The 26,934-nt window shown below is 45.6% G+C and overlaps 1 pseudogene; it reads left to right on the forward strand.

Annotated features, from left to right (window-relative positions):
• LOC101542821 (transmembrane protein 11, mitochondrial-like) overlaps positions 1–3,213 on the forward strand; it is a 41,115-nt pseudogene extending 37,902 nt beyond the window's left edge.
• The last annotated feature ends 23,721 nt before the right edge of the window (positions 3,214–26,934 follow it).

Below are 26,934 nucleotides of genomic sequence, written 5' to 3' on the forward strand. Positions count from 1 at the left end.
TCAATATTTTTCTTTTCTTTTTCTTTCTTTTTTCTTTCTTCCCTTCTTTCTTTCCTTCTTTCTCTCCCTTTTTCTCTTTTTTCTTTTCTTTTCTTTCCTTCCCTTCCCTTCCCTCCCTCCCTCCCTTCCTCCCTTCCTCCCTCCTTCCCTCCCTCCTTTCCTCCCTCCCTCCCTTCCTTCCTTCCTTCCTTCCTTCCTTCCTTCCTTCCTTCCTTCCTTCCTTCCTTCCTTCCTTCCTTCCTTCCTTCCTTCCTTCCTCCATGATGTTTTAGGAAGAATTATACTATTCTAAACATAATGTTTTAAAGGAAATTGTTCAAAAAGACATGTGACATTCATATGATCTTTAGTGAAGGTAGCATTGTAGCATTGTCATTCTGTTGTTCATCGATTTGCTCAAGTGGGCACCAGTAATGTTTCCATTGTGAGATTTGTTACTGTTTTTGGCATATCGAATATGCCATGGGTAGCTTGCCAGGCTCTGCCCTGCGAGCGGGATACTCTCGGTAGCTTGCCAGGCTCTCCAAGAGGGACGAAGGAATGGAACCTGGGTCAGTCACGTGCAAGGCAAACACCCTACCTGCTGTGCTATCTCTCCAGCCAAAAAAGATAATCAAATTACCTTAAGAATTAACAATCCTGTGAGTCTAATAATATTACTATGTATTTTATTTATTTTATTTTTGTATGCGATAGATAAGAGGTTTCATTTACTTGGATAACAGATTGTTTCTTTAAAAGATGATATGAGGGGCTGGAGTGATAGCGCAGTGGGTAGGGCATTTGCATGTTTGATTCCCAGCATCCAGGTTTGATTCCCAGCATCCCATATGGTCCCCTGAGCACTGCCAGGGGTAATTCCTGAGTCCAGAACCGAGTGACCCCTATGCATCACCGGGTGTGACCCCCCCAAAAAAAAGATGAGATGAGAGACCTCCACAAAGAATGTTTGGCTATAGTTTACACAAAGAATGTTTGGCTATAGTTTATACAGTTTGTACAGTTTGTACAAGTCAACCTTCCTTCCTTCCCTCCTTCCTTCCTTCCTTCCTTCCTTCCTTCCTTCCTTCCTTCCTTCCTTCCTTCCTTCCTTCCTTCCCTCCTTCCTTCCTTCCCTCCTTCCTTCCTTCCCTCCTTCCTTCCTTCCTTCCTTCCTTCCTTCCTTCCTTCCTTCCTTCCTTCCTTCCCTCCTTCCTTCCTTCCCTCCTTCCTTCCTTCCTTCCTTCCTTCCTTCCTTCCTTCCTTCCTTCCTTCCTTCCTTCCTTCCTTCCTTCCTTCCTTCCTTCCCTCTCCCCCTTCCTCCCTCCCTCCGCAGGAGTCTTGGAGTCTTCCCAGAGGGATCTGAGCTCCCTCTCCCTGCACGTGTGGGAACACTGTCACAGGAGCAGGAAGGGCTCCCCAGTGACTCAGTGGACAATCAGTCATGTACTGTGTCATTAGTTACCTCCCAATCCATTTCTGCATTTTGAAGACTTGAAGCAGTGGAGTGGGATCCTTAGTTCCCTATTCCCAGGGATAATGATGATAGATTCCAAAGGAGCAGGATCTTTGGCATCATTATCATCCACCGCAATAGAGGATGGGGGATGACTGAATGAGGGCTGTCTCCTAGCGAGAGCCTGTGTGTTCCTCTTTGTGTCCAGAGCTGTTGGTCTCTGGATCAGCTCTGCACACATGAAACTTAGTTTCCCAGTGACAGTCATTAACAGGCATGGCATCTGGAATCCATTGCAGGTTTTTATTTTATCTCTGCTTATCTTTTCTTCTTTCTTTCTTTCTTTCTTTCTTTCTTTCTTTCTTTCTTTCTTTCTTTCTTTCTTTCTTTCTTTCTTTCTTTCTTTCTTTCTTTCTTTCATTCTTTCTTTCTTTCCTTCATCCTTTCTTTCTTTCTTTCTTTCTTTCTTTTCTTTCTTTCTTTCTTTCTTTCTTTCTTTCTTTCTTTCTTTCTTTCTTCCTTTCTTTCTTCCTTCCTTCCTTTCTTTCTTTCTTCCTTTCTTCTTTCTTTCTTTCTTTCTTTCTTTCTTTCTTTCTTTCTTTCTTTCTTTCTTTCTTTCTTTCTTTCTTTCTTTCTTTCTTTCTTTCTTTCTTTCTTCTCTTTCTTTCTTTCCTTTCTCTTCTTTCCATCCCTCCCTCCTCTCCCTCCTTCCTCCTCTCCCTCCCTCCCTCCTTCCTCTCTTCCTTCCCTCCTTCCTTCCTCCCCTCCTTCCTCTCTTCCTCCCCTCCTTCCTCTCTTTCCTTCCCTCCTTCCTTCCCTCCTTCCTTCCCTCCCTCCCTCCCTCCCTCCCTCCCTTCCTCCCTCCCTCCCTCCCTCCCTCCCTCCCTTCCTCCCTCCCTCCCTCCCTCCCTCCCTCCCTTCCTTCCTTCCTTCCTTCCTTCCTTCCTTCCTTCCTTCCTTCCTTCCTTCCTTCCTTCCTTCCTTCCTTCCTTCCTTCCTTCCCTCATTCCTTCCTTCCTTCCTTCCTGTTCTCAAGGCTTACCCCTGTCTCTACTGTCAGAGATCACTTCTGGTGGATCATGTGTGGTGTTGGAAATCCAACTAGAACTGGCCAAATGCAAGGCAAGAACCTTAACCCCGGAAAATCTTTCTGGCCCCTTTTTGACAGTATTTTTGCTCACACAAGAAATTCCAAGGCTGGGGCCACTTGGGGAAGGAGGTGTCTTGGCCCGGGCAGCAGCGGCGGCAGCTCCTGAGAGAGGGTGAGCTTGTCAGCCACAGACTATTACATTGTGCACGAGATCTACAATGGGGAAAATGCCCAGGACCAGTTTGAGTATGAGCTGGAGCAGGCCCTGGAAGCCCAGTGCAAGTACATCATCATCGAGCCCACCCGCATCGGTGATGAGACCGCCCGCTGGATCACCGTGGGCAACTGCCTGCACAAGACCACCATGCTGGCAGGCACGGCCTGCCTCTTCACCCCTTTGGCACTGCCCTTAGATTATTCCCACTACATCTCCCTGCCCGCTGGTGTGCTGAGCCTAGCCTGCTGCACCCTCTACGGCATCTCGTGGCAGTTTGACCCTTGCTGCAAGTACCAGGTGAAGTATGATGCCTATAAACTGTCCCGCCTGCCCCTGCACACACTCACTTCCTCCACCCCAGTGGTGCTGGTCCGGAAGAACGACTTGCACAGAAAGAGACTGCACAACACAATAGTACTGGCCACCCTGGTGTACTGTGCAAAGAAGGTCTATGAACTCTACTTCGTATGATTTCAGTAGGACCCACAGACCAGGAGAGAAGCAAGCAACCCAGCCCACCAGACGCCGAGTATTCAGATGTCACAGTAGCAGTTTAGCTCTGAGAGCCATCGGAGCCTGGGAAGCTGTTTGGTTTAATACTTGTTCTTTAAAAAAAAAAAAAAGTAACAGATCACAAGTGTACCAAGGGTTTTTTGACTCATTACATGTAGGATAACATGGGGTTTGTCCTTTTAGCCTTGCCGCAGGGAATTTAGTTTACCTTAAAGCAATGTCCTTTCTGTATAAACACAGGAAGACAGTTAATATTATGCTTTGTAACTTGGGAGCTGATTGACTCCAATAATATTTACTCCCGAGCATCTGCTTTCCTAGCACCCCAGAAGCAGGATCCTGACGAGGGACGGAATAGACCCAGGGCAAGCTGTGAACTACCCTGGCATCGAAATGGGCCAGGCCAAAGCACCACAATACTCAACTATAAGTTGAGGGCATGATCATGGACAATGCTGTCATGATCCAAAGGTAACGACCGAGACTAGGACCCTGCTCGGGGTAGGAAGATTAACCTGGCCTGAGGACTGTGGTCTGGAATGTATAGTGAGATGTCCTCAGGAAGAACCAAACTTTATATCTCTTACTGTGCTCATACAGAATGACATTGCTAGAAATATTAGAAGTAGATTTACTATAACTATTAAGCAGATTACTAGGTCACACCCTGACACACCCTTGTTTGGAATCACACCCTTGAGCGGATCTCCTTAGATGAGATTTTGTTAATCTCCTCAAGAAATGGTCTTACCCTTCTTTGTTGATTTGTTGATGTTAAACCCACCTTTGTGCTACTGCCCTATGTAATTTGCTATATAAACTGAGACCGTGGGGCAGAGAGAGAGATAGAAGAAGATCCAGAGAGAGATCCAGAGACAGAAGAAGAAGAGAGAGAGAATGAAATAAACTGATTGAGCAACCAGTTTGGCCTTCTTCCTTCCGTCGCCTGCCCTTGACCAACAGCCACACACAGTGGTTCCAGAGCATCAAATGCAGGCAGTGAGACGGAGCCACCTGGAGAGCCCAAGAGTGCACACGCCCACGCCCTCGGCATGCCTTAGTTTTTTACAATTACACTAAGATGTGGGTTTCTGACCCACAGGATCTGAGGCTGTGGAAGTCTGACCAGGCAGTGGGACTTGGATGGAAGCAGCACTACTGAAGGGGTGTGACCGTGCTTGGGAGATGGCTTTAAGTATATTGTTTAACTGTACCATTCAGAGCCAACCAGAAGCTATTGACCATTAAAATTATGAGAATTAAAAAAAAAAAAAGAAATTCCAGGGCTGGAGTGATAGTCCAGTGGGTAAGGTCTTTGCCTTGCATGCAGCTGACCTGGGTTCAATCCCTGGAATCTCATATAATCCCCTGAGTACTACCAGGAACAATTCCTGACCACAAAGCTAGGAGAACTGCCTGAGCACTGTCGAATGTGCATCACCCACCAAACCAAAACCAAACCAAATCCAAAGAAATCCCATACCTTCTTCTTACCTCAACGTTTCTGAGTTTCCTGTTCCAAAGTCTGGCCTCTCCTGCCCAAGCCCCTCCCCTCTGCCCCCTCCAACATGTCCTTAGTTGTGAAAAATAAATTTAAAAATAAAATTTGCTTTCTTAATTTTGGTTTTCTTTGAGGAGGCACATATTTTTTACATAAAAAAAGAGTTCAAATAATCATTTTTCTCTTAATCATTTTTCTTTGGTCTTATAAACTTAGGAAAATAAAATTTTGCATTTGGACAGTAGGGTGCTCAGCAGCTTTTACCAGGTAGCATGGCCCCTGAGTCGTCGGCCCGGCTCATGGCTGTCACGGCAGATAGATGCACATTCCTATGTTCAGCCAAGATGTTCCTCCTGAGGCAGTCACCTCCCACCTGACTCCTCCTTCCTGAAACCCCTGCAGTGTGTCAACTCCACAGTCCGGCAGCCTCTCAGCCCTCCCGCAGCACAGAGGAACACCCAGGGCTTGTCCCTGAGCTCTGCTCTGGCTACTCTCCCTAGCACCATCCAGGCCAGTCTGCTAGGAAATCTGTGTTTCTTACTTCTTCCAAATATACTAAGAGGGGACAGAGACATGGGACAGGGATATGGCACTTACCGTGCATGCTGCTGACCCTGGTTCCATCCCCAGCACTGCATGTTGTCCCCTGGACCATTTCACCAGGGGCCAATTTTGAGCAGAAAGCCAGGAATAGCCTTTAATCAACACAGGGTGTAGCGCCCCACCCCCCATACCTATCTATCTATCTATCTATCTATCTATCTATCTATCTATCTATCTATCTATCTATCTATCTCTGTACATGTATGTATACATATACATAAATACATATGCATATATGTGCATATACATATGTGTATATATATATATACATATAGCACTGTAGCACTGTCATTCCATTGTTCATCAATTTGCTCGAGCGGGCACCAGTAATGTCTCCATTGTGAGACTTTTTGTTACTGTTTTTGGCATATTGAATATGGCACGGTGGCTTGCCAGGCTCTGCCGTGCGGGCGGGATACTCTCGGTAGTTTGCCAGGCTCTCTGAGAGGGACAGGGGAATCGAACCTGGGTTGGCCACGTACAATGCAAACGCCCTACTTGCGCCAACATCTTATACATACATATATGTGTGTATATATACAGAGAGAGAGAGAGGGAGGGAGAATCCAACCTTCTTGATGGCTTCTTTGCCCAAATCTGGGACATCTTTCTTTGTCTTTCATCCACATTATTTTAGACTTAACAGATTCTGTACTCAATTCCACTATGGGGTGTGTGTGTGTGTGTGTGTGTGTGTGTGTGTGTGTGTGTGTGTGTGTGTGTGTGTGTGTGTGTGTTTGGGCACAGGTGGAATGTTCCCCACACATTCAGAGGACAACTCTAGGTATCCTTCCACTCAATTCAGTCATAACACTGCTCGTATAGCATCAGATCCAACAGGCTAAACACAGTCCTACCTGCTGCCCTAAGTGTCAAACACCAGCCATAAGCTCAGGGGGCGCCTCTGCTTTTCACGCCCTTGCAGACTGAAGGTCCGTGCACTCCTCTCTTGGATTTGATCTATTTGCTAACACACCCATTGGCACCAAGACAAGTAACTTACTTATCATATTGTGGCTTATTGGGAAAGGCTGTAATTCTGGAGCGGAAGGGAGGGGTGGAGGTGGGGGGGCACGACAGATGCACCAGCACGGCATGGGGCAGAGGAGGAGAGGGTCTATTTCCGTGGTGGAGGGTACTCATCCCAGATCTGTAAATGGTCACCAAACCGGAAGGTCTCTGCATCCCATCCTTCTAGGGTTTCATTCTTTTACTGTGATTGACTTCCACCCCCTCCTTCCACCCCCAGAGTTCTAACCCCTGTCACAGGGGTCTTTCCTCTCACCCAGTCCCCATCTTTAGGTGACCTTGGGACTTTCCACAAGTCCAACAAAGACACCTTTATCTCTTGCTTCGCTTAGGAAATCCCAAGGATTTTAGTCATTTGGTATGGGGGAAGGGAGGTATTAGACCAAATATAAGTTTTTTTCTTACAAATCGCAATATCACAGTTTGATACTTTGTTTTCTCCTGACTGTTCTCTTTGCCTCTAATCCCTGGAGTTTTGTTGTCAACAACATTTATAAAAAGTTTAAATGTTTATAAATTTGATACCCCCAGTGCCACTGAGGTAGGGGTATTCCACCCAACCAGAAGGCCAACCGGAAGGTCTGACCAACAGCACAGGGTTCAGCTAACAGTTTGTGGCCCCCAGGGCATGGCTCAGTGATTGGTAAGGGTTCATGGTGCCAGGATCAAACTCGAGGTCTCAGGCATGCCAGACATGTGCTGGCATATGTCATATCCTTGGAGTCATATCCCCCATGCCCAGAGCATCATTTTCAAAATCTACATCTTTCTCCCCACTTTAAAAAATTTAGGTACCATGATTTACATTGGAGGGAGTGGTTTGGATCATACCCAGTAATGTTTAGGAGCTACTATAGTCTGCTCAGGAGTGACCCCGGGAAGTGCTTACAGGAACATATGGGGTACCAGAAATGTGAACTGGGGTCAGAAAAATGCAAATCATGAGTCTTACACCCTGTACTGTCTTCTCTGGCACCGTACTTTGCAACACTCTTAAAGACAGAGTTTCAGGCATACAATGTTTTAATGTTTTGATACCACTTTTTACCAGAGTGCTAGCTGCCCCCCCCCCCCACCAGCGTTCTTTCCTGCCCCACAACCCCATCTTGGTAGGCTCAGTTCTGTAGGGTAATCCTCAGATTCTTTCGTCATTGGCCATTTCTTCAGTCTTTGGTTTTGTTTGGGGTCCATACCCGGGGTGCTCAGGGTTTACTCCTGGCTCTGAGCTCAGGAATCACTCCTGGCTGTGCTCAGGGGATCAGATGCAGTGCTGGGAATAGAGCCGGGTCTGGTACATGTAAGGCAAGTGCCTTGCACACTGTATGATCTCTCCAGCATTCCCTTACCTATGTGGAATTTAAAACCTTGGGCCTGTTCTGTCTCTCCTCTGCCTGCAATGCCCACCATCTCACTTAGAGAAAAAAACAGACTCGCCATCTCGCTTAGAGAAAAGCCAGGCCCTTAGCAGACGAGGAGGCTCTGCAGATCCACAATCTTTTCTCTCTGGTCCTGTTCTTCCCTGCTGGGCAGCCTTACACTGACCGTTCACTCAGATGGGAACTCTCTCCTTGGACATTCTCCTAATTTCTTCAGCTCCAGGGAAGCTCCCAGCTCCCAGTGAGCCTTACTCTGTCCTAGATTTCAGTGTGCCCCTTCCCTTCTCTGAGTCAAAACACGCTTATTTTGTTTCTTTTGCTCCTAACGAACTGGAGTGATAGCACAGCGGGAAGGGCATTTGCCTTGCACGCGACTGACCCAGCTTCTATTCCTCTGTCCCTTTCAGAGAGCCCGGCAAGCTATTGAGAGTATCCCGCCCACACAGCAGAGCCTGGCAAGCTACCCATGCTGTATTCAATATGCCAAAAACGGTAACAACAAGTCTCACAATGGAGACGTTACTGGTGCCCACTTGAACAAATTGACAAACAATGGGATGACAGTGCTACAATGCTACGTGTTTTTAAAACCTAAGAGGAAAAATTACTAATCTATTAATATAGTTTTTCTTTTTGGATCCACTTCCGGCAGCACTCAGGGCTGCTTTTGGCACGGTTCTCAGGGGTTACTCCCAGTGAAGCCCAGGGAATCATCTGGTGCTAGGGATCAAACTCAGGCTCCCACATGCACTCCAGCCCTCTGAGAAATCTTCCCACCTCCTCTAACTTCTTTTTTAAAATAGGAGTGGTGCTGAGGATGAGACTCAGCAGTAGAGTACATGTCTTATAAGTAGAGACCCTGGTCTTGATCCTCAGTAATGCTTAAGTTAAAAAAAAAAAAGAGGGTGAGAGGAGTATGGGGTGGCCTAGAAGCTGGTATGGTACAAAGAGAAGATTTGAAGATCCCAGAGACCAGTTCTGGGTCTAATATATGGTGGCTCAGCGCACTGCACTACCTTGTAAAAGTCATTTCTCTTGCCTGAACATGCGTTTCCTCTCTCTCTCTCTCTCTCTCTCTCTCTCTCTCTCTCTCTCTCTCTCTCTCTCTCTCTCTCTCTCTCTTTTTCTTGTTTGGTCATACCCAGCTATGCTCAGGGGTTACTCCTGGCTCTGCACTCAGGAATTACTCATGGCAGTGCTTAGAAGGACCATATGGAATGCCAGGGATTGAACCTGGGTCAGCTGCGTACAAGACAAATGCCCTACCCTCCGTACTATCGCTCCAGCCACTTTTTCCTTTCTTTCTTTCTTTTTTTTTTTGCTTTTTGGGTCACACCTGGCGATGCACAGGGGTTACTCCTGGCTCTGCACTCAGGAATCACTCCTGGCGGTACTCAGGGGACCGTATGGGATGCTGGGAATCGAACCCGGGTCGGCCGCGTGCAAGGCAAACGCCCTATCCGCTGTGCTATTGCTCCAGCCCCTGTTTCCTTTCTTAAAATGTGTGGAAGTGGCTGGACATCTGGAGAGAGAGAGAGAGAGAGAGAGAGAGAGAGAGAGAGAGAGAAGAAGAAGAAGAAGAAGAAGAAGAAGAAGAAGAAGAAGAAGAAGAAGAAGAAGAAGAAGAAGAAGAAGAAGAAGAAGAAGAAGAAGAAGAAGAAGAAGAAGAAGAAGAAGAAGAAGAAGAGAGAAATAGTGAGTGTGTGTGCATGTGTGTGTGTGTGTGTGTGTGTGTGTGTGTGTGTGTGTAGTGTCAGGGATTAAACCCAGTGTCTTCTGGCAAGGCAAGTGTTTTACTGCAAGGCATGTGTTTTACTGCTGAACTACAACCCAGGCTGTAGGACTGTTTTCAGCTCCAAACATGCTCTCATTCTAAGACAAATAAGCAGAAATAATCTTTATTCACTTCCATTTCTTCCTCTACTGGTAAAAAATGTGTGGGGGTGTAGTGCCGCCACCAGGTCAACCTGTACCTGTGGGGTAAATGCATCAGCAGCCTGATGGTGACTCAAGCTTCCTGATATCCCAAAATTGCTGCTGTGCCTCAGGCCAGACCCCAATAAGTCGGGATCAAGTTTCCTGAGAAATTAAATGACCAGAAGTTAGTTAGGTATATGGAAGCCACATTCACAAACCACCTCTGACTCAGCTATACAGGCTTATTTACCGGCCTTGCTTCTGAGGCCCATAAATAAATCTCAAAAGAGATCAAAAACTGCAGTTAATCTGAGACTCGTGTGCACAAGGCTGAACAGATAGGGGTAAATCAAAGGGGGCGGGTCAGTCTGCTGCCTGCCCAAGCAGATCCCCTGGAGGCTGCTTGCTTCCATAATCCAAAACCGCTGCCAAGCCCCCAAACAGACTATACCATCTCAGGATGAACTTCACTGAGATGCAATCTGCTGAAAATTTGGGTGTGCAGGCTTTGTGACTGAAATCTCCGGGCTTTCGCAGGGTTGGAATGGCTACTTCCCCTACCTCCCTGTATTTCTGGAAGCCTCAGCAGTCATGTCCACTCCCCAACGCTGCCACCCAGTTAAAAAAGGCTACTCCAGCCTTAACTGCCCAGTAAAAATACTGAAAGCCCTGAACAAACATGATGACCTCTTCGTACCTGTATAGCAAACCAAAATTCACAAAATGAGAGAGAGAGAGACAGAGAGAGAGAGAGAGAGAGAGAGAGAGAGAGAGAGAGAGAGAGAGAGAGAGAGAGAGAGAGAGACAAAGGAAAGTGCCTGCCATAGAGGCAGGCTGGGGGTGGGGGGCAGGGTGTGAGGGGGGTGGTTTGGTGGGGGTTGGTAGAGGGAAATGGGGACATTGATGGTGGGAAAAGCACATTGGTGAAGGGAAGGGTACTGGATCATTGTATGACTGAAACCCAATCAAGAACAGCTTTGTAACGGCCTATCTCACAGATATTCAATTAAGAAAAAAAAAGAAGGAGGCTTGTAAGAGGGCATGAAAATCATCTGGAGCTAATAGCCCAAGTCCAGGAACTGCCAGAGCAGGTTGGAATCCAGGATCTGCTCTCTACTAGCTGTATGACTTCATAAATGATTTAACTTTGTAGAGAATCATTTCCTCATCTGAAAACCAGGATAAATAATTTCTACTTGACAGGACTACCGTATGGATTATACATGAGATCATGTTAATTGCCTCATTTGAAATCTGCCATAAAGTAAGCATTTGGTAAATGGTAACAGTTATGAGAGAACGTGTGGGAAGAAGAGAGGGTGCACCTCACTTTTCAGATCAGGAATCACTCAGAGGTGGGGCACATCTTTGTGGACAGAGCTACAGTTTTGAAAGGTCTTCTTCTTCTCCTCCTCCTCCTTGGCCTTCTTCTTGCTGTGTTTGGACCATACCTGACAGTGCTCAGGGGTTCCACCTGGATCAGCATTCAGGAATCACTCCAGGTGGGATCGGGGGACATACAGATGCTGAGGATCGAACCCAAGTCAGTGGGTGCAAGGCAAGTGCCTACTCACTGTTCTATCTCTCTGTCTTCCCCCCCCTTCTCATTTTAAACCAAGGTGATTACAGAGAAGAATGTGTCCTCTCATGGTGGATGGATGGATAGATGGATAGGATCAAATGTTCTCTTTCTGCTCTAGGAACTAAATACCCATCTGAGTTGGAAACTGGTTTATTAATCTGTGTGGTGTTGGGAATCAAAGCCAGGATCTCACATATGCAAAGTTTACCTTCTATCGCTGATCCACATTCTGGGCCATGGGCTCAGAATTGTAAGAATATGATTTCCAGAATCAAAGTTATTTGAAAATAACAAGCCTAGCAGATAAATTTCCTCCAAAGAAGAATCTATAGAGAGAGGGATGTCTTAGACTGTCACTCAGGGAATCTGACAAAGTCATCTTTCTTTACAGAGGCCATCATCAGCTCCCTCTGTGATTTGAGTCCTGTATCTGTTTAATTAGACATGATTTTTGGAGATGAAGGAGAAATGATTCAATTATCTAGACTCCAGGAAAACAAAGGATCCTTATTTCAGCCATCCATCATGACTGGCATCTAGAGTATTACAAACTATAATTCACACATGAAGATTTCACCCGAAAGTGCAGTGTCCCTGTGTGCGATATCATTAAAGGGAATCATGAAGCATTTATGTAGCACTTTGTGTGGGACAAGTGCTTTGCTGTTATTTTTATTGCTCACCCAAATCCCTCAGAGGCTGTCTTTCTCTACATCTTAAAAATAAAGTAGAGAGTAGAAATTAGATTACCTCTGGTCTTAGAATAAAGAACTGGATCAGAATGACACCTTTGTGTGTCAAAATCAGCTGTTCCATTTAATCCACTGGACCGTTGGTTCAGAAGTCTGTCCTCGGAAGGATCATCTGCTTTGGGATGGGTTCTTTCTCTTCAATATCAGGCTCATTGGTGGTGCAAGAATGACACCATTCATGTTCTCTTCTTTTCCAATTGGGTATTATTGATGAAGGGCACAAATTCTAAGTTCCTGAATAAGTTAAATTAAAAGAGAAAAGCCAGTGCATCTTAAAGAACAAGCTTTATTGTGCAGTGGTATTAAATAAATACTGGAATCCCAGTGCTTCTGGAGAGTTCTCCTTAATCCAGCCCACAGGGAGCCAGGCTCCTCCACCCCCACAGTGTTCTCCAAGTCACTGTCACAATGGTTGGGAAAGGACAAGGAGTTTATCTTTGTTCCTGCATACTCTTGGACCAAATGATACCTTGTCCATCAGCATTCCTGCTTACAGCTTGGACCAGGCATACTTGCATGATCTCAACCTACCTTACCAGAGGCCAGGCCTGCTGGCAAGCACATGAGTGAAGAGCACTAATGCCCCATTTTCAGACTGATTTTAATTTGCTTCTAGTTCTCTCTTTTGAACTTTTACTTTGAGTATTTGGGGATGCTCCCAGGCAGTGCTCATGGAGCCCTGAGACCAGTTTCAGAGGCATTCAGCCAACTGAGTTGGATTCTTCAATGTTCCAGCACATGATATGATGCTGCTCAGGCCCAGTGTGCCAAGGGCCTCCAAAGCCATACCTGGAAGTACTTGGGGCAGGGTGTGCAATGCTGGAGATCAAACTCAGGTCCGTGAGCTATTGACTCTGAGCTACCTCCCTGGTCTCTTCTCTTTTGAACTTTGAGTTCACAATTTTAGTGATAGCATCTCTTCTACTGTTTGACAGGAGACTCCCATGATACTTATTTTTAGGCCTCACATTTTTTCACACCTTATCATTTTCTAAATCCTCTCACATATTCTGTCTCAACTAATTGCAGCAGAATTTCGATTAGTCCCATTAAAAAATAGAGAAATAAAAATATATTTGTATTACAAACCACAGTGCCCAGAAATAGTTAAGTTCCAACACAAGAGAGAGAGAGAGAAAGAGAGAGAGAGAGAGAGAGAGAGAGAGAGAGAGAGAGAGAGAGAAGAGAGAGAGTGCGTGAGTGCAGGCTGAGGGTGGTGATGGGAAGGAAACTGGGGACACTGAGAAATGTACACTGGTGGAAGGATGGGTGTTGGAACACCGTATGACTGAAATCTGATCATGAACAGCTTTGTAAGGGTCTATCTCACAGTGATTCAATAAAAAATTAAAAATTAAAAGATAAAGAAAAAAATAATTTCTGATAGTCAAGGGGACTTCTGTACTTCCTCTTCATTCCCTCATGTTCAGCAGCTTCCCCAAAGTACCTTGGAAGCAAACTCTGAACTAAGGAATATTTATCCAGTTAGCCCAGTCCCTGGAAATGGCCTTCCCCAAAGGGATTACGATCAGGAGCAGAACTCACTTCTTGGTGAGACCCAAATCCCGGTGGACTGTCACGTCAACGTTTGTTCACTATTGAGGTCATCATTGAGAGGCAGACTTCATTTTGTCTATGTCTGAGGAAGCGAAGAAGTTTGGAGGAAGGACTGGGAAGGAGTAGAAGGGGAGGGGCTGGTCTGGCTGCATCTGGGAGCTGGGGAATTGCTCCACTTCCCAAACTCTGGAAAGTCTGGTGTTGGCAATTACTCACAGTCTTACATAGTCTCTTATTTCAGTAGTTGTATATAAAAAAAGTTATGAGATAATTCTAAAATTAAACAGTTGCCACCCATGGAAATACCAAGGGAGGTGACATGGAAAACATGAATAGTTGAAAGTTCTGAATTATGGAATGATTGGTGAGGGCAAGTTGAGCTTTCCACCTCTCCTGCTGGTATATTTTCTCAGAAGCAGTGTTGCCCGCAGAGCAGAGAGATCCCATGGACTGGTTTCTGAAGGGCAATAATGAATTTGTTTGTAGGTTGGCCTAGCTTTAGCCTCTGGGTCCTCAAGTAATGCTGACAACTTTGACCCGATTTTGGAAGGTGATTACATTTGGCTGGTTGCAGAACTCTTTCTCAGAAACTCTTTTCGGGACAGTTGCCAAATGCTCTTTCTGTAACTGTTGTAAAGTATGAAGAAAGTTGTCTTGGGTCATTGCCCAGGACCTACCGCCCCAGTTGCAGAGTTGGATGGTTGCAATCTCTATATTCCATGAGAGCTGCACACAGACTGCCGCAAGCTTCTCCCTGAGTTGTCTGCGGCAGCAAGTTCTCTGAATCCCACCCATTGCCTGATGAGAAGCATCGGGCTCTGATTGTAGCCATTCATTAGTCCAGCATAGAACATCCTCTTAAGCCACTTGCTGGACAAGACTGTTATAGCTATCTTAACCTTTCCTCTATTAGTTCTTCCGACTTGAATAATTTGGGTGGATTTCTGTTTCTGACATCCCATGCTCTAAATGGGATATTACCTAGGAACTGAAATATGCTCAGAATGCTGTCACTAAAACATGACACCTCCAAAATGCAGAAATGACACTGTTACCCTCAGAAAATTAAGATTTATTTTTGAATTATAGTGATTCGACCTACGTGAAACCTCTGCTTTCATTTTCTTTTTTCCTTTGGTTTTGCTGTTGTTGTTTTGTTTGGGGGGGGAGCACCCAGAAGTGCTCAGGGATTACCCCTAACTCTGTGCTCAGAGAGAATTCCTGGCTGTGCTTGGGGGGGTCCATATGGGATGTTGGGGATTGAATTGGCTGTCTTGTACAAGGCAAGCACCTTTTCCATTGTGCTATCACTCTAGTCCCTTCTTAACTTTTATCTTTGAAAATTACTTTTCAATTTTATTTTCATAAAGTTGTTCAAGTAATTGATTACATTCAATATTTCAACACCAATCCCACCACCATTACCCCTTCCCTCCACCATTATTTCGAATTTTCTCACCACCACTAAAGCCTGCCCCACAGGCAGATGCTAAATAATTTATTTTGTATTGCTTATTATGAATAGTATAGGATGTCTAAAACTTTAAATAATTGGGGTCCGGAGACATCTTTGTGGTGAGCTGCTGTCTTCCGAGATTCATTTGTGAGTTTCTGCATCTTGGCCGTTAATGTGCTTAAATGGCATCCGGAGGCAGCTCATAGGCGTTACAGCCAGGACACCGGATGGGAGGGGAGACGGGGAGGGACGGCCCATCCCATATTCACCTCCATGTGGCCTGGAGTTTGTAGTCACTGGTCCCACATACCTGGGTTTTTCTTCTGGAGGGTTGTGGCCACCAGGGTTCATCTGGAGTAGGTGAAGAGAGAAAACGCCTGCTCCACTTGAGGTGCCCAGGTGAAATCAGCCCAACACAAGCTCTGGGGGCATCTCTGTGGCGAGCTGCCATCTTCTGAGATTCATTTGTTGAGTCTCTCGATTTTGGGCTTCCCTTCTTTAGCTTTTATTTTTATTTATTTGTTTGTTTGTTTATTTTTATTGAATCACCATGTGGAAAATTACAAAGCTTTCAGGCTTAAGTCTCAGTTACACAATGCTCGAACACCCATCCCTTCACCAGTGCACATATTCCACCACCAAGAACCACAGTAAACCTCCCCCCACCTCCCCCACCCCCAAGCTCCCCACTCCGCCTGTGTAGCTGATAAATTTCACTTTACTTTCTCTTTACTTTGATTACATTCAATATTTCAACAAAAAACTCACTATTATTGTTTGGAGTTTCCCCCGCCCCCCCAAAAGTCGGACCTGCTGGAAAGGAAGCATTTGATAATTTGCATAGAAGTGGATCAACATGAAAAGTATCATGTTGAGTGAAATGAGTCAGAAAGAAAGAGACAGACATAGAAAGATTGCACTTATATGTGGAATATAAAGTAGCAGAGAGGTACAAGCTAGCAATGATGCAATTTCTGGCAGAAATTTCTCTGGTCTTAGTTACTAAAATACTAAAATACAGAAATCCAAAACCTCGTGGCCGCTATTGTGGCCACACGACCTCATATCTCTTTATTTTCAGCAATGGAAAACAAATTAGCTTTTATTTTATTTTTTTAAAAAAGTAGTGATGTTTAATCAGACAGAAGATATGTACTTAGCAAGGAGGGTGCTCAGGGGTGGTAGGGTGGGGGCTGGGAATGAGGAAAAAACAAACCTGTCCTCAGGATCCTTGACTACTACTGGGTTGAATTATTCCTATCCTGTCAGACAATTAACAAGGGAAAAGAACTTTTCTGTAAAACCAGGGCTGGAAGCTCTCCTCTACCCTTCATCCCTCTCACGCCAAGAGGGACACATCTAGAGAAAGTTATACACATGGGAATCACTAGGAAAGTAACCCCTAGTCCCTAGGTACAACTTTCTCTCCTTATCACCCCTAGAGGAAGTGAATTTAGGGCCAGGAACATGCACAGAGCTGCAGAGGCAGAGGAAGTCTCTCCTCAGAGGCCAGTTTAGATAGGGAGGAAGCGTTGACACAGTCCTGGGGAAAGAACTTCTGGAAGTAATGCCAGGCCAGGCACTGGCCTGCAGGGGACAGGTTACTCAGGGAAGGAAGCGCGTTCACTCTGGGGAGGATCAGGACCAAGCTGGTCCCAGGTGAGCTTTCAGGAAATACAGTTTCAAACACGGGGCCATGAGGGGACTGGGGTAACCAGGTATCTTGTGGGAGAGAACTTGGAAAAGCATCTGATTGGACAAGGCTTCATACTGGGTCCTGGCAGTTAACACTGAAAAGAGCCTTGAGTTGGTATTAACTACCTCCATCTAAATGCCAGTGACACCTGAGTCACCTGCTGGAAAAGGATTACCGGCTGCTTTTATCTGCATAATCTAAGGCAATGCATAACTTTATTTCCCATCTAATAGTCAGGTTCATCTGGTATTTTAGATGTGGCATCAGTTATGTTTCTTCTTTAGTGAGCTTAGAAAGGGATATGAAAATATGCTGAACCTTGTTTTTATTGTTCCTTTAGAGGTTTTCTACAAAGCTACAATGGTATATAAAAACCCTGCTTCAAGTCTTGGGAAATGCCCCCAGCCCCACTCAGCACTGAGGGCCACACCATTGTGTATTTCATTAGCTGATATGGAAAAGCACTAATGCTTCATATCCATGAGATGCCACTGGGGTCTCAGTTACCCCTGAGGGAATGGGGCAGGCAAAGTTAATACGGATCCTTGGGGAAAAGATATTTGACTAAAGGAACTAAGAGCCTTAGTGTTGTTCCTACACTTTGACCCAGTAATTCCAATTCTGGGAACCTCTTCTAAGGAATAGATGAGAGAGAGGTGGCCAGCGGTTTACACAGAACCCTGTTTACAGGAATGCCATGTATAACACCCAGCAATAGGACATTAGTTCAGAGAAGTATTGTGCATTCCAGGGATGGGACATTATTGAAATCATAAAAAGCCTAAATTTTGAAGATTGTTAGTATTGAATGTTGAGAAGAAGAAGATCATCGTATCATATCAAATGAAAAATAACAGCACCTATATAATACAGCTAGAAGATAAAAAAATAAGCAAACATACCAAAATGGTAATGATGCTTGTGGCAGGTGATGAGATTACAATTACCACTGTGAAAATGTTCTGTCTGTGCCTTATGTTCTCTATGGAGAGGATGGAGTTATTTGATAATTAACAGGAAATTATAGTTTAGCTTTAAAAATGACAGAAGCCGTCAGTTAAAGTAAGCACTAAAAATAAGGAGTTCACAGGAGACATTATTTTATTGGTGTTATTAGTATTATTATATATGAATTTATTTCAATCCATGTCAGTAAACACTGAGAACCTTTGATGTCTCAGAGCATTTGTTTTGGTATCTGTTTTCTTTGTTTTTTTTTTGTTGTTGTTATTGTTCTGTTTTTGTTCTTGTTTTGTTTGGGGGCCATACCCAGTCTTGCTCAGGGCTTACTCCTGGCTCTGCACTCAGGGATTACACCTGGCGAGCTCAGGGGAGCACACGGGGTGTAGAGAATCAAACCTCAGTCGACTGCTTGGAAGGCAAATACCCCACCTGCTGTACTATCGCTGAGCGCCGCTCCCCACCCCATATCTCAGAGATATTTATGGCAGCAAATATCACTGTATCATTGTACCACTATCATCCAGTTGTTCGTTGATTTACTTGAGCGGGTGCCAATAACATCTCCCTTCGTCCCAGCCCTGAGATTTTAGCAGCCTCTCCTTACTCGTCTTTCCCAAAGATTGGAGGCTTCTTTCAGGGTCAGGAGATGAGACCTGTTATTGTTACTGTTTTTAGCACATTGAATACACCACAGGAAGCTTGCCAGGCTCTGCCGTGCAGGCAGGATACTCTCAGTAGCTTGCTGGGTTCTCTGAGAGGCATGTATATTTATTTCCCTCTATGATGATGTGTCACTGCGCGGTCCAGGAACATGTTCACTCATTGTGAGGCTCGGCTCGAGCATGCAGAAAGCAGCCTGAAGCATGGCGGCGGTTGGGTAGTGAAGGTTGGCTGCTGGAGCTGAGTCTCTTGGGGTGGGCTCTCACCTGCCCCCCTCTGGGGTGCCGGAGTGAAAACAGCCTGGCGTGGAGTCTGGTGGCATGGTTATGGGGGCCTCATTTTATACTCACTTCTGGGAGAAGCAGCTTCGACTTCTGGAGGGTGGACAATGAGGCAATTATCTGGCGCTGGCAGGAGGTGGCTTATGGATGTGAGTGGCAGCAAATATACAACATAAATATATTCTCTTTCCATTGACGGCACTGTGTGGACACAGATTTTTTTGTATGCAATTTTATTTAAACATCGTGATGTACAAAGTTGTACATAATACAGTTGTTTCAGGTATTCAATGTTCCAAACCCCGTGCTATTACCAATGTGCCCTTCCCTCCACCAATGTCCCCAGGTTCCCCCACCCTCACCCCAAGCCTTCCCCCTTAGCAGGTACAAAATTATTTACTTTATATTGTTTGTTACAACTATATCTCATAATGGTGTTCTACAGTCATGGTCTGAGGATTTTCTGAACTTGAGCCTTCTGTATTTCTGTTTTCACTCATTGAGCTTAGAGAGCTTTTCTGCAATGTTCCCGTCTAATATTCTGTGCTCCGATTGGGCTGCCAGCTCTGTGAAGTTTGGTCTGCCTGCTTCAGGAGCTTTGGAGTGGGAACAGTCAGCTGTTAGCGTCTTTCCTAGATCAATCGTGAAGCTGGGCTGTTTCTGTGGTGGCAGTAGGAGCCAGATGTGGGCGGGTGGAACGCTGGGACTCTGACATGGCAGGGACTCAGTCTGCCCCCATCTCAAAGGCTCCAGAGATCGGGGTATGGGCAGTGGCCCTGCCTACCTGGAATAACTCAGCTGTCAGAGTCTCTCTGAGATCAGTGGAGAAGAAGTAGATTCTTATGTAAAATAACACAGTATGAGACTAACAGTGATGGAGCGATAGCACAGCGGTTGGGCGTTCGCCTTTCACTCGGCCAACCTGAGTTCGATTCCTCTGCCCCTCTTGGAGAGCCTGGCAAGCTACCGAGAGCATGGAGCCCGTGCGGCAGAGCCTGGCGAGCTACCCGTGCGTATTGGATATGCCAAAAACAGTAACAATAAGTCTCTCAATGAGAGACATTACTGGTGCCCGCTCAAACAAATCGATGAGCAATGGGATGACAGTGACAGTTAGATGAGACGAACACCCACAGACAGTAGAGATAAGGGGCCAGGAGGATCGCTCTACAGGTAGAAGCCTGTCTCAAGTGCTGGGGAGAGAGCAATTGGGATAGAGAAGGGACCACTAAATCAATGATGGTTGGAAGGATCTCTTGGGACACAGGTGTGTGCTGAAAGTAGACTAAGGACCAAACATGATGGTCTCTCAGTATCTGTATTGCAAACCATGATGCCCAAAGTAAAGAGAATAAATAGGAAAATGACTGCCACAGAGGCAGCGGTGGGGTGGGGTGGGGTGGGGGTGGTGGGAGGGATACTGGGGACATTGGTGGTGGAAAATGTATGCTGGCATTCAATCACTGTATGACTAAGAGTCAATCACAAAAGCTTTGTAACTGTATCTCACAGTGATTTATTAATTTAAAAAAAAGTAGATCCTTAAACCTCAACACTTTAAAGATCTCAAGATTCATGGAATCTGGGTTCTGACCACCAGGAGCCGGGCATGGGCAGAGACGCTGGGCTCGGCAGAGGGGGTGGCGGTCTCTTAGGAATGACTCTGGGATGGTTCCTTCTGCAGTGTTGGGGTGTGCTCACTGCTCACTCTGTCACAGACCTGGTGAACTAGAACACCTGAGAAGTGACACTTCCAATAATTCACTAGGGAGCATCATTTGGAATTCACTCTGTGAACATTTTTCTTAAAGAAAATGTAGGCGAGCTTGTTTTAGCAACATGTGGGATAATACACTGCTTGGTTTAGCACTTTAAGAAGGAGCTTTGCATCAGAATCATTTGGAGAAATAGTATAGCCGGTTGGGGCATTTGCCTAACATGTGGCTGACCTAGATTTGATCCCAGGCACCACATATGGTCCTCTGAGCACCAAAAAGAGTTCTTCATGAGCACAGAGCCAGAAGTAGCCCCTGAGCATCGCCTGGTGACCCCAAAAACCAACTCCCCTCCCCAAATAGAACATTGATTCTTAGGTCTAGAATGAAAGGTAATTCATGCAGAAGGTTCACTAGATGATATTTATTGCTTTATTTACTTATTTTCACTTTGGGCCACTTCCAGTGGTACTCCTGGCTTTGTGCTTGGGATTCATTTCCAGCAATGTCTGAGAGACCAGGTGGTTTGAGAGATGGAACCTGCATGCAAAGCATGTGTCAGCTCTTCCAACTGTCTCTCTGGTGTCATCTTTGTGCCTGTTAGCCTCTCAGTGAAGATTTTGTTGTTTACCTGGAATGGTGTGCAAACTGTAGACCACGTTTGGTTAAAAAAATTGATAATAAATATAATACACTGAGCAGTGTCATGTTCATTTGTTGCTCTTCCAAGGAGAAGATGATAAATTCATGATCCAAGACGAAAACCACAGTTCCAGGGGAGCAGGTGGCAGATAGTTAAAGTCGAGCGACTCAGCTCTATATGGCTGATTCCGGACCCCGCTGGAAGCAGGTCTTAGTAGACGTGTAGGAGCCTGGCCCCTAGGACATCTGCAGGAAACCCTGGCACAGGGAGGTCCTAAAAGTTTGCCACCATAAAGCCATTGGTCTTCTTCCTTCACTGTCTCTGCAAACCAGGCTTGCTCTGTGAGCAGGAGCCCGTCGAGCCACAGTGCAGCCAGCACTGGGGACCTGGCCGGGAGGGAGAGGAAAATCAAGGGCTGGGAAAGGCAGCCCCACGATGCAGCCTGAACACTTGGCTCTGGGGAGGAGCCTTCGGGCCTTGGAGGGCTTCCAGTCTGAACTTGGAGAATTCGTCATCAGGAAAACAAATAGCTGGCATGCCTGTATTTACTTTGCCTTTCTCAAGGTTGCAACATAAATTTCCTGACTTTGAAAGCTGTTAAGGTCGGGGAGACATCTTGTGAGTCCAGCGTCTTCCCGCCAGTATGTGTGTGTGGCCTGTGTGTGGGTCTGGGGAAGGCGGGCTGCAGCCCACAGGGTGACGCGGGGTGGGGGCTGGCACAGTCTCTTTGCCGTTGGGCCCACCCAGGGCCGGAGCCTGCCTCTCTCCATGGGTGCTGCTGGCATGCTTTGCAAAACCCCTCTGTGCCTCCAGAGTGAAGCCAGGAGACACTCAGCCCTCATGGATTTATAGCAAGCTCGTGTGCAAAACAGCCGGGGGGGCCCGGGGGCTGGGGCTGGGCTGTACTATAGCTTGATCAATTCTGGGAGCCACCGTCTTCAACACCACTGCAATATTTGTGTGCTCGTGCCAACATTTCCCATTAGCAGAGAAGCTAGTGCTGGAAGCCGCCACATATAACCCAGAAAAACACTGTCAACTGAACATGATAAAAATTGAATTTGTGTCAGAAGTGGATTTAGATTCTTTAGGTTAATATTATTTTTGCGATTAGGTAATGAACTGACATTAATTTACTTGCGGTGTGATATTAGGTTAATTTACTCCAGAATAATCTTGCATTTTTAAAATTAAGAATGGTAGCCGTATCTTCTCATTATCAATCAAAGACGCAGTCATTCTACAGAAGCAGCACCATTTTGCACTCAATTGTGTTCCTATAGGCAGTCAAATAAGCACTAAAAATGATAAATTACCTCGCTCCAATAGATCTTCATGTTTAAGTACCTACAAATAACTGTCCATTTGTAAATGGTTAAACCTAATCAATTATTTTTCCTATAAGCAAGATCACTTCTTCCACAAAAACAAATTTACAAATAATATTAGAGTAGCTGAAATCTTCTCCATAATACTGCTTGTATGGAAACGGTGGAGTGGGGGATAAGCTCCCGGCCACTAGAAGAAAGCTCGGTAGTTTATTCTCTTCCGTTTGACCTTCAGAAATAGAAGTCCTCTATAAATGGTGCTATAAATTGTTTAAATCCTTTAATGATTCGAGTGTGTTGATAATGTTCCTACACTCGTTCTAACTGTGGTTCTGTTAATATTTGGAAAATTACTTTAATTAACCTTATTTCATCGCGTGGCGGTTATAGAACACTCTTACATATTTTAACTCTACATTAATTTGTTTTATCATTAACCTTGGATTTTACCCCGGGTAATTACGGTCATTTATAATTTGGGTTGAGTACAGCATTAGTACGACTGTAGAACCTGCAATAGACTAGGCTGGGTGGTCAGGATTTTATTTTTTCCCCCGAAAAACAATTTATAAAGGTGAGAGAAGTAAGGATACGGTTCAGCAGAAAATTCTCAGGGAGAGAACTCAGTTGGCCAGTTACTCTGAGGGAGGAGGGGTGGATCCTCACTGCCCAGCAAGGCTCTGACGCCGACCCACTCAGCACAGCACCACCCGGATCCCAGAGGAAGGAATCTATTAGATCAGAGGGGAAGAAGAAAGTGAGCAGGCAGCCAGGCCCAACACCCGGGTTTTTACATCTGAATCTCCAATTTGTCACAACTCTCAAAACCTTAGGTCTCTGTCTTCCCCGTTTTTCTCTAGAAAGACCCAGTAGCATCTAGTTCTGCAAACACCTGCCGTGGAATTGGGAGGCATCTGGGAGGAAACCCCCCAACTCAGGAATTTAGGGCCGGGCCAGGACTCACAGCAGAGCTCAAAGGAGACAATTTCTCAGGTGTTCTGGGTCCCCGAGTCTTCTCTCTGGAAGTGCCGGGACAGGCCAGAAGAGGGCGAAATACTGAAATCGCACAGGCTGCAAACCATAGCCTCATACTTGACTAAAACCCTCAGTCCTGCCTTTCTAGAAAGCTGTTGATGTGAATGGGACGTTTGTTTTGAGCACAGCTACTGCGTGACAAATGCTCGCACACCAGCCATGAAAGTTAACGCTGAAGTCCAATGCTCTGAACGTCCCAGAGACGCTGCTCGGAGAATCAGAGCTTTCCCAGACAGACTTCCTTCTGTTACATTCATTTTTCTTGTCAAGGTCTTCTGCAACTTCCTTTGAGTTTTCAAGGTCGGGGTCTCCTGTCCACCCTCCTCTTGGTGGAAGATTTTCACACAGACCTGCTGGAGGTGGGCAGAAGCAGGGTGGGGGCATTGTGACACCTCATGGCAGAGCTGCTGGAGACAGCCTGCTCCAGATGGCACCTGTCTTTTTCATTTGTTTTGATATTTGAGTCATTCCCAGCAGTTATCAGGGGCTACATGTGACTCTGGGCCCAGGGAACATGCCTGACAGTGCCAGGGCTTGCTTGCCCCAGGGTCTCGGCCACAAGCTGCACGCTAGGCAAGAGGTATCACCTCTGTGCCACCTCTTCAGCCCTAGAGGGCACCTCTTACACCTGACCCAGGTGTGTCTGGCTGGAGTTGCCCCTCGGGTGGAGGAAAGGTATGGGGAAAGAAAAACTCTTGGGCTGGGAACGAGCTTGGATCAAGTCCTTCCTGCTCAGACAACTTTGCTTTTAGATATACAAAGCATCCGTGGTGCGTGAGTAAAGAGAGGTGCCACAGAATCCAGGGCATTCTCAGACCAGGGGAACATCCGGGGAAATGGCTCGGTGAGCTGGAGCACAGGTTTTGCATGGGGGAGCCTGTCTTGACCCCCCGGCATTGTATGATCCCCTGAGTACCCCAACTTCTCGCACCAAGTCGGGAGTAACCCTCTCAGCACCACTGAGTGTGACCCCCAAAACACTTAAAAAAAAAAAAAAGAACCTTATAGACCCTTTTTGTTCAGCACACTTCTTTCGCTGACACAGAAGACTGTGACACATTCGTCTTAGAACCAGGCAGGGTTCCCCACCTGAACCCACCCTTGCCCAAACAGTCCAGCCGGGAAGTAGTCAGTTGGGGTGTGAGAGAGAGAGAAGTACGCTCTCACTGGTTCCTGTAGCAGTTTCCAGGCACTGAGTACTTTTTGTTTTCTGAAAAGGAGATGATAAGTCAAGTTTAGGGACATCTGAGGGACTTCAAGCCCCAGGTGAGTCAAGCAAAGTCTTCTTGGCCAGCACCCTCTTGCCTTGTGGATTATTCTGGAAGGCTAACTATTGTTCAAACAGCCCTAAATAAGCGATTTCACAAAACAAAAGCTGTGTCTTGCTCGTGGGACCATTTTCTGTTAGAGTTGGGGGTCACGTTTTGGGCAGGGATTCAGGAATCCAAGCGAATCTCACTCATTCTCTGCCTTTGTCCAGTCCACGCCCGTCCTCATGGACCTTGAAGTTAGTTGCTGGACTGAGACAGGCAGAGATGGAAGGATAGTGCAGGAAGGAGCTGCCTCTCCCACCGCTGGCTGGGAGCCCCACAGGACACTCTGTGTCAGGGAGTAGGGCCCGGGAGCCCCTCTGTGCGCACAGGGACAGAAGGGATGGGTTTGTGCAGACACACAGCAAGGCTGTGTTGTGTCCCGGCGGGGTGGGGGGGTACTGAGTAGTGGGAGATGCAAGCTCTCCGACAGTGGATGATCATATATATGTCTAGATTCTGGTTCTGTGACCTGAGAGATAGAATTAATCTCTTCCAGCTCATCTGGGAAAGGGAGACAGCCTGTGGGCTCTCTGTGAGCCCTGCATGGAACAATGATGGGAAATGTCTGGTCTCAGCACAACCTCACCTCATTTTGGCCAACCTTTCAGACTGGATGGGGGTGGGGCAGGGAGGAAACAGAGAGAGATGAATAGCCACACACACGCTTCAGTAGATGCCAAGACATGTTTGTGTCTGCAGTCTTCTCGCTAAAGCTCAGCATCACTCATTCTAATTGATATGGGACTTTAAAAGGTAAAAACAAAATTCAAAATTCTTCAAGCATCTGTTTTATTTGACCAAATGAGTCCAAATGCAGTCACTTAGCATGCAGTTCCAGGAACGGGATTTTAATCCCGCAGTTCTCCGACTGAGGCTGTCACGAGGAGAACACAGTGATTGTACCTTTCCTTTAAAAAAAAAAAAAAACACTAAAGAATCTCTGGGAGCACAATGCAGAGAGGAATGATCACAACCTAAGGGCCACCTTTCACACAAGGCCTTGGTATTATAAAACAGTCTGGCTCACAGGAGTGAGATGGTAATACACCCCACATCTCACCCCACGCCATAAGACCCTGAAAGGTGAATCATAGTTGATATCTCCTGGCCTCACACATTAAGGGTTTCAGTATATATCTACTGATACAGAATTAATAAAAGTAAGGAGAGAAAGGTTACAGAGATATAGCAATAAATACAACCCTTTTACCAAAAATGTCAAAATTTGGGGTAGGAAAACCCCAGTATTTTAGTTTTAGATCCCAAATGGTTTATTTAATTGCAAAACACACATACATACACACACACACATACACACACCAGAGGTATCATCAGAGATAAAAGAGGAAGCCTGATTATGTCGTTTTTGAGGGCACTGTCCTTTAAAATAAACTTCCAGTCCCGGTTTGTTCATATAAGCAGCAATACCATATTGAAAGTAATAAATAAAATCATGTCCGGGCCTTGGAAGGTTAACAGTTTTTTCAAGAAAATCCTTTTCCAAAACCCAAGGGTAAAATGGCGCCTGAAATTACAAAATATGGTCCTATAGTGCCCCCTGGTGCATCTTTCATGGAACTGGAGTTGTCGAGGTCTGGATTTCTGGCTGGCTCTAATTATCAGTCTGGTTCTGGGTTCATTTGAGCCTGGGTATTTGGAGGCCAGGCTTATTTGGATGGGACTGTGGATGCAAGGGTGTGGGGAAATTCTTTTTGTCACTACCTTTTCGAGTAGGTTAGTGTGGCAGCGTTGACATAATTCGTACAACCTTGGGATGAGATTTAAACACTGAAACCGTGATGTGCTGTTATCTTTGAAAGTCTTTCCAAAAATTATTGGCTTTAAAATTATTGGCTTTAAATTTCCTTTCCAGAAAGCAGATTATGAAGCCGTTTTCCCTGCCCATTCAGGAGTTCTGTGTAAATCAGTTGGACAGAGGACAGTTTTTAATTTCGAAGATTAATTATCAATGTGGTAATTAAACCATTCTTTTTTCCTTGAGACCTATTAATTCAAGTAAAAGACATACAGGGTAGTCTATGAAATGTAGTTAAGACTGTGGATGAGATGAAAATAGTCTAAAAGATACTGTTTTGTCATTTTTAAATGTGTTAAATTTATTTCCATAAGGCCATTCAGGTTCGTATGAAACGCAACATCTTTGGCAAACAGAAATGATGAGAGGGAATCATGGAGAATTTGAGGCTGTGATGGATCCACCCTGACTCTGGCTAGTTCTAAAATGCTGCTGAAAAATGGGCAAGTGTGATGA

Source organism: Sorex araneus, chromosome 1, assembly GCF_027595985.1.
Source record: "Sorex araneus isolate mSorAra2 chromosome 1, mSorAra2.pri, whole genome shotgun sequence".
NCBI lineage: Eukaryota > Metazoa > Chordata > Mammalia > Eulipotyphla > Soricidae > Sorex > Sorex araneus.